The following is a 9,668-nucleotide window of genomic DNA, read 5'->3' as shown; positions in this document are numbered from 1 at the left end:
ATGTGTACTTTCTTGCTTGTCTCTTGTCATTATTTTATGTATCCTATATTTAATTTTATGTCACACAAAACAGCAAGTTATTAGTTAATTGGCAATATAGAGTACAAATCTCCTGAAGACTTCTTGTTCTTCCGATTACAAATAACCCATCCGCTATTAACTGCGAGATTTTTTATTTTATTTATTTTTTAAAGAGGGGCAGGCTGTCAAACCGGCCGACTGGGAGCAGGAGAGGCACCACAGGACATTTCAGTTTCCACTGTCCTGAATATAGTTTGATGGCATCCATTACAAAATATACACGTTTCAATTCCACAGAGCGAAATACAGTGACGTGCGATAGAAGAATGCTGTATGAAGAGGCGTGGCACTGCACTTTGGCACACTTAAGACCAAATAACATGTCTTACGTTTCCTCGAACACATACTTTTAAGTTTCAGACTTTTCAGAATGATGTGCGCTACAAGATGAACATATTTTCGAAAATTCGACTTTTTTAGTATTGACCCGGTTAGCAAATATCGTAGGTCCGGGGCTGATCCGCAGAGCAGTCTGAGTTATAGTGGGTAGTCTCCACGTGACCCGTGTCTACATTTAGTGATTTTGCTGTTTACCCTCACGTCAAAAGAAAACCAAACGGATACTTGTGGCCGGGAGCTATCAAGTGAATTGAAATACATTCACATAATTACTGAAAGCTAACATATGTTTTTAGTTTCAGATTTTATTTTATTTCCACCTTTGTGACAGTCGAGCATTAATCGCCTTGCAGATCAATGAAGTTATTTGTGTCTGTTTGCTAAACAAATTTGATTTTTATTAACTTTTTCCGCAGAACGAAATGTTGAATTCCACAGTGCTAGTTTCAACTGTTCGCTGCATTTCAAGTGCAAGTTTTCATCGTCTGGCACGTATGGCATTATGCCATAATAAAGAACCAAACATGATATAATACAGTACTGATGCTCCAAGATAATTTACATCCCGAAAACCTCACTGAAAAGCTTAATATCAGGTCGAGGTCTACTTCATTGGGAATCTGGACATACGAATGTGCGCTTTAAATGTGCACGTTTTAGTATGGTTCACGAAATTCCGATGCTCTTGGGAGTTTCCTCTGATGTCTTGTTTCTTTTATGACATAATGTATGATCTTTCAATGTTTTACACGTACGTACATACGGCATTCCTACATCATGGTAGCTACGCAAGCGCGGTGTCGTCTTTTATCTACGCTCTCTGGCAACTGCTGAAACGAACCTATTTCTAACAGGTCGCGGGAAAATATTGCGAATGGTGGTTTGAAAAGCGTTACTTTCAAAGTAAATATCCTTTTTCGTAAGTTGAACTATGTGCGAGAATGTACCATCACAGAGCGTTTGACTCTCATTTAAAAATCAACTCTTTGATGGCGACCCATTTAGAACCCTGAAGATCAGACAATTATGTCATTATTAAAAATTTTACTGGCACATTTGTGTGATATATCTTAAAGTGTAACACACACAAAAAAGATCAACATTATATGCGAAAGCTTAGCTTCTCTTGCAGCTTATTAACCTTAGAGACCAATATTATATGTGAAAGCTTTTCTTTTCTTGTAGCAACACTATGTATATTAATTTAAACTATTAACTTTCCCTGTTTGTGTGTTCGTGCTACGTAACAGTGATTTTGCTGTTGGCTGACTACATCACGTGTCCTATGCTCTGAATATCCGGTGTCATCGGCTGGCGAGATCACGTGACATGAGCTATGACTGGGTTACAAAGGCGCATCGCAATCTCGAGTTCAATAATTCAGAAAGTAACATGCTGCGTTTGATGGGATTCCAATGTATACTTTCGTAATACGAAAACACGCAGCGTACATGTTGCTGCACATCAAAGATATTTCCAAAACGGGTCTTTTTTTCCTGAGGATCGTTTTCTAAAGTGCCGGGAAAATCTGCGCCCGTGTATAAAACCATAATAATTCAAAGGATTGATTAGTTTTGCAGTTCCGAGGGAAAATACTGTACTTAACACAGAAAAAGTGTGTCTTCACCCAGGAGAAAGGGTATTTTTAACCGGGAAATACCAGGGAATTTTCTTTCCTTGTCCGCGTATACACCCTGATCAGTACACCATTCTGCCATCGGGAATGCCAGCACACTGCATAGTGTACAGTTAAAATGGCTACTTACACTGTTGCGCAACGTGCTCGCTGTGTGCTGTGGTTTCACGTAACGAACTCTGCTACAACTGTTCAGTGTAATCCTCGACACCAAGGATTTCTTTCTCTGGGTTTCATTAAAGACCATGCATATGTTCCTCTCCTACCAAACAATTTAGCAGACCTGAAAAATCAAATCTGCGCCAAATTACACCTGATTTGTTGCAAACTATGTGGGAGGACATTGATTACTGGTGGGATGTTTGCCGCATCACAAATGGTAGTCACATTGAACCAAAATGACATATTTACCAGTTTTGTAAGTCATTTCAAAAAATTTCTGTATCATTCGAAAGTTGTAAAGACCTTTTTTGACTCATCTCATGTGTGTGTTCATCGTATGACAGACAATGCTCATTAACTGAAAATGCAAGAGTAGTACAGGTAACAGAACAGATCATTATTCAATGATAGTTTCACCAATGAAGTATGTTATGAAACCAAGTCAAAGTTTGCAGGACCTGTGCAGGTACCACCCAAGGAGAAAGAACAGTCAGGCTAGTTGGCATACTGTTACCAATGTGTTTTTGCTGTATTCGAGTGGAATTGCACAGTACGAATACTACTGGGTATTTCAAAGCAAACATCAGGGTTTTAAGGCTAAGTAACATTTATTTCATTCAATTTAAAATTATAAATAATACATCAAATGTATGAGCACCTCTAACAGTTTTTCTCATAAGAGTTCAATGTGAGCTCCATTCATCACATAGCGCACACTGAATCGAAGGTGAGTTCCCAAGCCTTGATCAATGTGTCTGGGGTAATTGTTGCAACAAGAGTTTCATTCCTGTTTTTATGTTGGGTAGATCAACAGGTAGTGGAGACACATGCACGTGATCCTTTACGAACCTAGAAAGGTAAAAATCACACGGCATCAGATCTGGTGAACATGGAGGTCATATGAAACAGTCTGTCATCTGGCCTCTTGTGGATGGGTATAATGTCATTTAACCAATCGTGTACCGAGTTATACCAGTGAGGAGCACCATCTTGCTGCCGAATAAAGTTATGTGGTTCACCTCCTTCCAGCTGAGGGAAGTGTCATAGTTCTAGTGCATCAAGATAAGAAACATCAATTACAGTTGCTTTATCAAAAAAGAAAGGCCCAGGAAGTTTCCACTGGGATATGGCACAAGAACATTCAATTAAAAGAAATCTCGTTGCAACTGCACCAACTTCTTGTGATCTGCTGATCCTCAGATGCACACATTATGCATGCTCACATTTCCATTTAGCTGGAATGTCGATTCACTGCTAAAGATGACACAATCCAGAAAATCTTTCATTGTCATGGAGCAACATTTTGTATACAAAACTGCCACGCAAACTGTAATCTGTAGGCTTTAGAGCCTGTAACATAGATATACACACAAAACTGTTTGAGATCCTCTTTCATTTGATGTGTTATTTACAATTGTAAGTTGAATGTAATGGATGCCGCAAAGCCTTAAACCCCAATATTCATTTTGAAACACCCAGTAATTTCAAGTGAAACATTACATGCTTTTTTACACTAATCCATATCCAATCCCACTTACAAAGAGAAAGATGGTGGGTAAGGAAGCCCAACACATACTGGATAGAGGCATACTCAAGCCAGTAGTAAGCTGTTACAATAACCCTATAGTGGCTATTTCCAAGAGAGATGTAGTGGTGCAGTTATGTTTTAATGCTTGCATGTTGAACTAAATTCTTGTTAAGGAGAGAGATCAACCAGAATTAATGGTGATAAGATATTTCATGGGATGGCAGACGTTCATTAGCCTCAATCTTATACCTGGGTATTGGCAGATTAAGTAAGCACTGCTTGCAAACAGCTTTTGTGCACGGGGTAGTTTTATCAGTTTACAAGGCTACCCTTAGGGATTTGTATCTCTACTGCAGCATTCGTAAATACTCTGGACAGTATTGGGTCACAAGCTAGAAAGTAAGCTCCAGTCTACATAGATGACCTACTAACAGCAGGCAAAATGGGGTGGAAACATCACCAGTTACTACGACAGGTATCGCGAGCTTTAGGAAATAGAAAAGTGTCAGTGAACTTAAAAAGGTCCATATTTAGGCAATGGTAAATGAAAAATGAAATTCCTCAGCCATATAATCTGTCAAAAGGTGAATAACACCTGTTACCAGTAGCCTCAGTGCAATATAAAACTCGCTAGTCCCCACCAATGTACAGCAAGTACGTGCTTTTATGAGACTAGTGGGTGGGAGTTTGTTAGCCACCAAACCCTCAATGCTCCACTTTTTGGCCCTTACCAAGAAGAATGTATCTTGATAATGGGAGTAGCAACGTTAACAGAGGTTTCACATCAAAGAAGAGTTGGATCATGCAAGACATTTAGCTCATCGTGAGCTTACACAACCATTTCATCGTGCAACTAATTGTTCCTGTTGGGAAATCAGTGTTGCACTCCGTCAAATAATGTAAAATGAAAATGGGAAGGAAGACAAGTTGATTGCATTCATGATTTGGGTGTTGAATAAAAGTGAAAGGAATTTTTCTGTAATCGAATTTGAACAGTAGCCAGTATCTGAGGATTTCAAAAGTTGTGGTTTTCTTGCTATCTTGCCTCACACAAGTCTAGGCACGCTATAAGGTGCTAGAATTCCTGTTGAAGGGTAAACTCAGTCACAGACACTTAATGCATTGGGCACTGGCCTTCCATCCGCTATCTGACAGGCAAAGAGAACTGGACTGCAGATGCCCTATCACGACTACCTGTTGGGGAGGAGTGGCACTACCATTACAGGGTTCCCAACATGAAATAAGGCTGCTGTATATCAAAGGTGCTACCTATGAAAATTTCTTGCAACATCTCTTTAATACCCTTGCAGATGAACAAGGAAATGATCCCACACGGCGAAACATAATCAACTGATGGAAAGATAGATAGCAGAATTGCATAATGCTAAGTTTGCTTGGCGAGGAATGAAGCACTGTTTCACAGGTAGTCAGGTGTGAGGGAAATGGAAAATGTGTGTGCCTGATGAAGAAGTAAACAAACTTAATGTGGCATGCACCCATCAGTTGGACAGATTTTGGAGGGGGAGGGGGGAGGGAGAGTTTGGCACTATTGCACAGAAACTGCCATTTTAAGAATATGGTGAGTGAATAAGGATGGTACTGCCCTCTTGAGATGCACGTCAAAGAACTACAGTACAGACAATGACTACGACATCCCCTATGGAGTACATAGTTCTGAAAGGTATTAGTGATTTGGTGGCAGTTGACTTGTATGGGCCTTTACATAGGAGCAGTGGATATATGTATGTAATGTTTTGAAGTTTGTAAATTTTATGTCCTCAAAAGAGCCACTACAGAAGCAACAGCAAAAATGTTGACCAGACAGCATTTTCCTCAGTGTGGCAAGCCAAAGCTGTTAATATCAGACAACTGGCTAGAGAGTGTTGTAAAAGAAAGGACAGAAATGCTTAAGGAACCTGAAGATCAAGCTGATACACATCTCTTGTGACATCTGCAGGCTGATCCCACTAAGCACATTATAAGAGAGATCAGACAGTTGTGCCACCTATGTTCTCATAAGCAATGTAATGTCTAGGCCACTAGATCTTCTGATTTTGAGCATGTTCTCAATAAGTTTGCACACTACACCACAAGGTGTGCCCCATGTGAAGTGTTGCTAGGTCAGAACCCAATGGATTTGGTGAGAGAATGTGTAAAATTTCCCAAAAGTAGAGAGCTTGGTTTAGTCCCAATAAGCTGATAGCATGGAATCATCTCGTGGATGTAACCGGTGCATGAAAAACCAGACGCAATAAGAAGACTAAGTGCCTTACATACCAGGGAGGAAGGGAGTTCTCATTATGATAAAAGTGCATGAGCATTCCACTCAAGTGGTGAAGAGATTAATTTTTTTTCATTTTTTACAAAGGCCCTTTCCAGCAACATGAATACCCCATGAAAACACTTTGTAGCTGGAACACCTGGAAATGAATTAGAGCAATGGCACGTACAATGTAGTTAAAAAAAATCAATTCATGTTAAATGAAATGGACATAGGGTACATTCATGAGAAAAGGGTAACTAAATTATGGTGTAGTGGTTACAGAGGAAAAATACTACAAGAGACAGCAGGAAGAACCACAGGGTGTATACGTGGACAAGGAAAAAAAATTCCCGGATTTTTTCCGGATTTCCCAGTTAAGAATACACTTTCTCCCAGGTGAAAATACACTTTTTCAGCGTTAGGTGACAGTATACTATTCCTCGGCACAGTAAAACTAATTAATCCTTCGAATGTTCATGGCTTTATATACTGACGTAAAATTTCCCGGCAATTAAGAAAACGAAACTCAGGGGCGAAAAAAACAAGTTTCGAAAGACCTATCATGCATATTTTTGTATTACAAAGGTATAAATTTGAAATCCACCAAACACCGCATGTCACTTTCCGAAGCATTGAAATCGAGATTGTGATGCGCTTTCGTTAGCCAGTCATAGCTTATGTCACATGATCTCGCCAGCTCATGACAGCATAGGACACGTGATGTAGTCAGCCCATAGCAAGATCACTCTTAAGTAGCGCGAACATACAAATAAGAAAAGTTAATGGTTCAAATTAATATACATGGCATTCTTATATAATATTGGTCTCTAAGATTAATAAGCTGGAAGAGAAGCTAAGCTTCTACATATAATGTTGATCATTTTTGCGCGTGTTACACTTTAAGATACATCACACAAATGTGCCAGTAAAATTTTTAATAACAACGTAAATGTCTGATCTTCTGGGCTCACAATTCTGAACTTCTGTACTCGAAATGCTTCTAAATGGTCGTCCTCAGAGAGTTGATTTTTAAATGAGAGTCAAACGCTTTGTGACTTAAGAAATTCATCATACATTCTCGCACATAATTCATCTTGCGTAAAAGGAAATCTACTTCGAATGTAACGCTTTTCAAACCACTTTTCGCAATATTTTCCAGCGACCCGTTAGAAATAGATTCGTTTGAGCTGTTGCAAGAGAGTGCCAAATAACAGGCGTTACCGCGATTGCGCAGCTACGATGACGCAGGAAGCCCATTATGTCCGTATGTGTAAAACATTAAAAGATCTTACAGTATGTCATAAAAGAAACAAGGCATCAGAGGATACTACAGGAGCGTCGGAATTTCGTGAACCATACTAAAATGCGTAATTCGGCTTAAAATGCACATTCGTTATGTAAATTTTCTTGGAGTACCAGTACTGTATTATCTCATGTTTGGTTCTTTATGATGGCATAATGCCTTACGTGAACTTGAAATGCAGCTAACAGTTGAAGCCAACCAATAGTGTGAAATTAAACACTTCGTTTCAAATAAATTTACAGCCTCAGCAGTAAAGATTAATAAAAGCCAAATCTCTTTAGCAAACCGGCAAAAATAACTTCATTGTTCTGTAAGGCGATAATTGCTTGACTGTCAGAAAGGTGGAAATAAAATCTGAAACTAAAAGCATACTTTAGCTTTCCGTAATTATGCGAACGTATTTTAATTCATTTGATCGTTCCTGGCCACAAAAATCCGTTTTGTTATCATTTAATGAGAGAGCAATAAACGAAGAGGAAACAACAAAATCACTGAACGTAAACACAGGTCATGTGGAGACGATCCACCTCCCCACAACTCAGACTGCTCTGTGCATCAGCCCAAGATTTACTGTATTTCCGAATCGGGGCAATAGTAAGTAGTGGCGCCCAGACACACATCTGTAACTGGAAGCGGGAGAAGGTACTATCCATACGTGACTCAACTGCGCATGCACAAGAGCCCGCCCGCAACTGCTCAAACGAATCTAATTTAAACAGTTATCACGTCACGCTCATGGGAGGCAATTTGTTGTTATAAGGCATAGCATAGTCTTCCTAAAGCCTTTGACACACTTTGCTGCTGGCAGACGCTTGTATGAGCACTGTTTTGTTGTTTTATATGGCGCATTTCCTTTGCAAATAAGTGTTATTTTCTTTTCTCTTTGTCTCGTTCATGTTTTGTTGCTGCAGTATTATTCTGTAGTTACGGGACACAGTAATATCATTTGTTAGAGTATTGGTTCTTACCAGTGAAAATCACATAAAATTTAACTGAAAACTAAAACAATGAAAAATTCCCGGAATTTTAAACAGTTCCCGGGTTTTTCCCGGATGAAAAAATTCCCAGGTTTTTCCCGGATCGTATACACCCTGAACCACTAACAGGCCAGTAGTGCATGGGGGAGACAGCAACTGAAAATACTGACTTTCTTGTTTATTTATTTATCTAGTTTTTTTTAATTTTCAGAAAGACTATAGTTGCCAGAAGGATGCACACTTGTAGATAAACTCATACAGTACCAAAACAGACTGCTGTGAAGCGTAGAGAATCAGTTTTTAGCCATTACTTTAGAGATAATTTTGATCATGTTGAACTTTACAACTGATTGACACTAACATTAACGATTAATCAAAAACACCACAGCTGTACTACTAATACACATTTAACTGTGCTGGTCACACCATGTAGATTAGATTTCCACTGTACTTCTGAGACTCCAGCTCAGAATGCATGTACGTGCACACTTGTGTGTGTGTGTGTGTGTGTGTGTGTGTGTGTGTGTGTGTGTGTGAGAGAGAGAGAGAGAGAGAGAGATCTGGCTCAACTGCCACACAGCAATGCTTAGCTACGGGCTGGGAATGTAGAAATTGGCTACCTGTGGCATGCAAAATGTTTGTGTGACAATTAAGGATAGCGCTCTGCGCACCTCAAACAGCAGTGTTAGCTGCCTGAATAGTGGATCAGAATCTGTGAATCTACCTACAGTCCTTACTGTGACAAGTCACCAAGTAAGGGGACAGTGGAGAGATTACAGCCACTTGTGAAGAGGAACAAATGTATTACATTCTTAAAGGAACTAACACCTAGTGACAAAACCCAAGGATGATGAAGCTGTGCATTCTGGCGAGGTATCATGTATCTGAGCTACAATTGGGAACTCGAGAAAAAGGCAACAGCCAGTCAAATAAGTAGGGGGTTGCAGCCAGCATTGACCATAGCTCAGCTTTTGTAGGTGGCACAGAAAGAATGTGAGTCACACCTCACCTGTCAGTCCCATGTCAACAGATGTTGTGGAAGGGACACACACCCTGCTACGTCCCAGCTTGGCTTAATGCAAAGCTAGGAAGACACTCTCCCATCTCACTACCCTAATGACAGACCTTGTAAACATATACTCATGCCTACTGGGGCAATTCCTGCGTCTACTTGTCACTGCATGCTGAAATGCATGTCATGGTCCAAGGTCTGAACTTAGCTTCAGTATGCACATCACCTCACAACTACTCGTGTGAAGTGACCTACCAAGCAGGGAAAAAAATTAATAATAATGTGTGCAACAGTGTGGACAATACAGTCCAGGAGTACATAGTGGCAGATAGCTAGCGAGCATTAATGTGAACCAGAGTGATTGTTT

Source organism: Schistocerca piceifrons, chromosome 7, assembly GCF_021461385.2.
Source record: "Schistocerca piceifrons isolate TAMUIC-IGC-003096 chromosome 7, iqSchPice1.1, whole genome shotgun sequence".
Lineage (NCBI taxonomy): Eukaryota > Metazoa > Arthropoda > Insecta > Orthoptera > Acrididae > Schistocerca > Schistocerca piceifrons.
Note: the sequence above shows the minus strand (reverse complement) of the source record.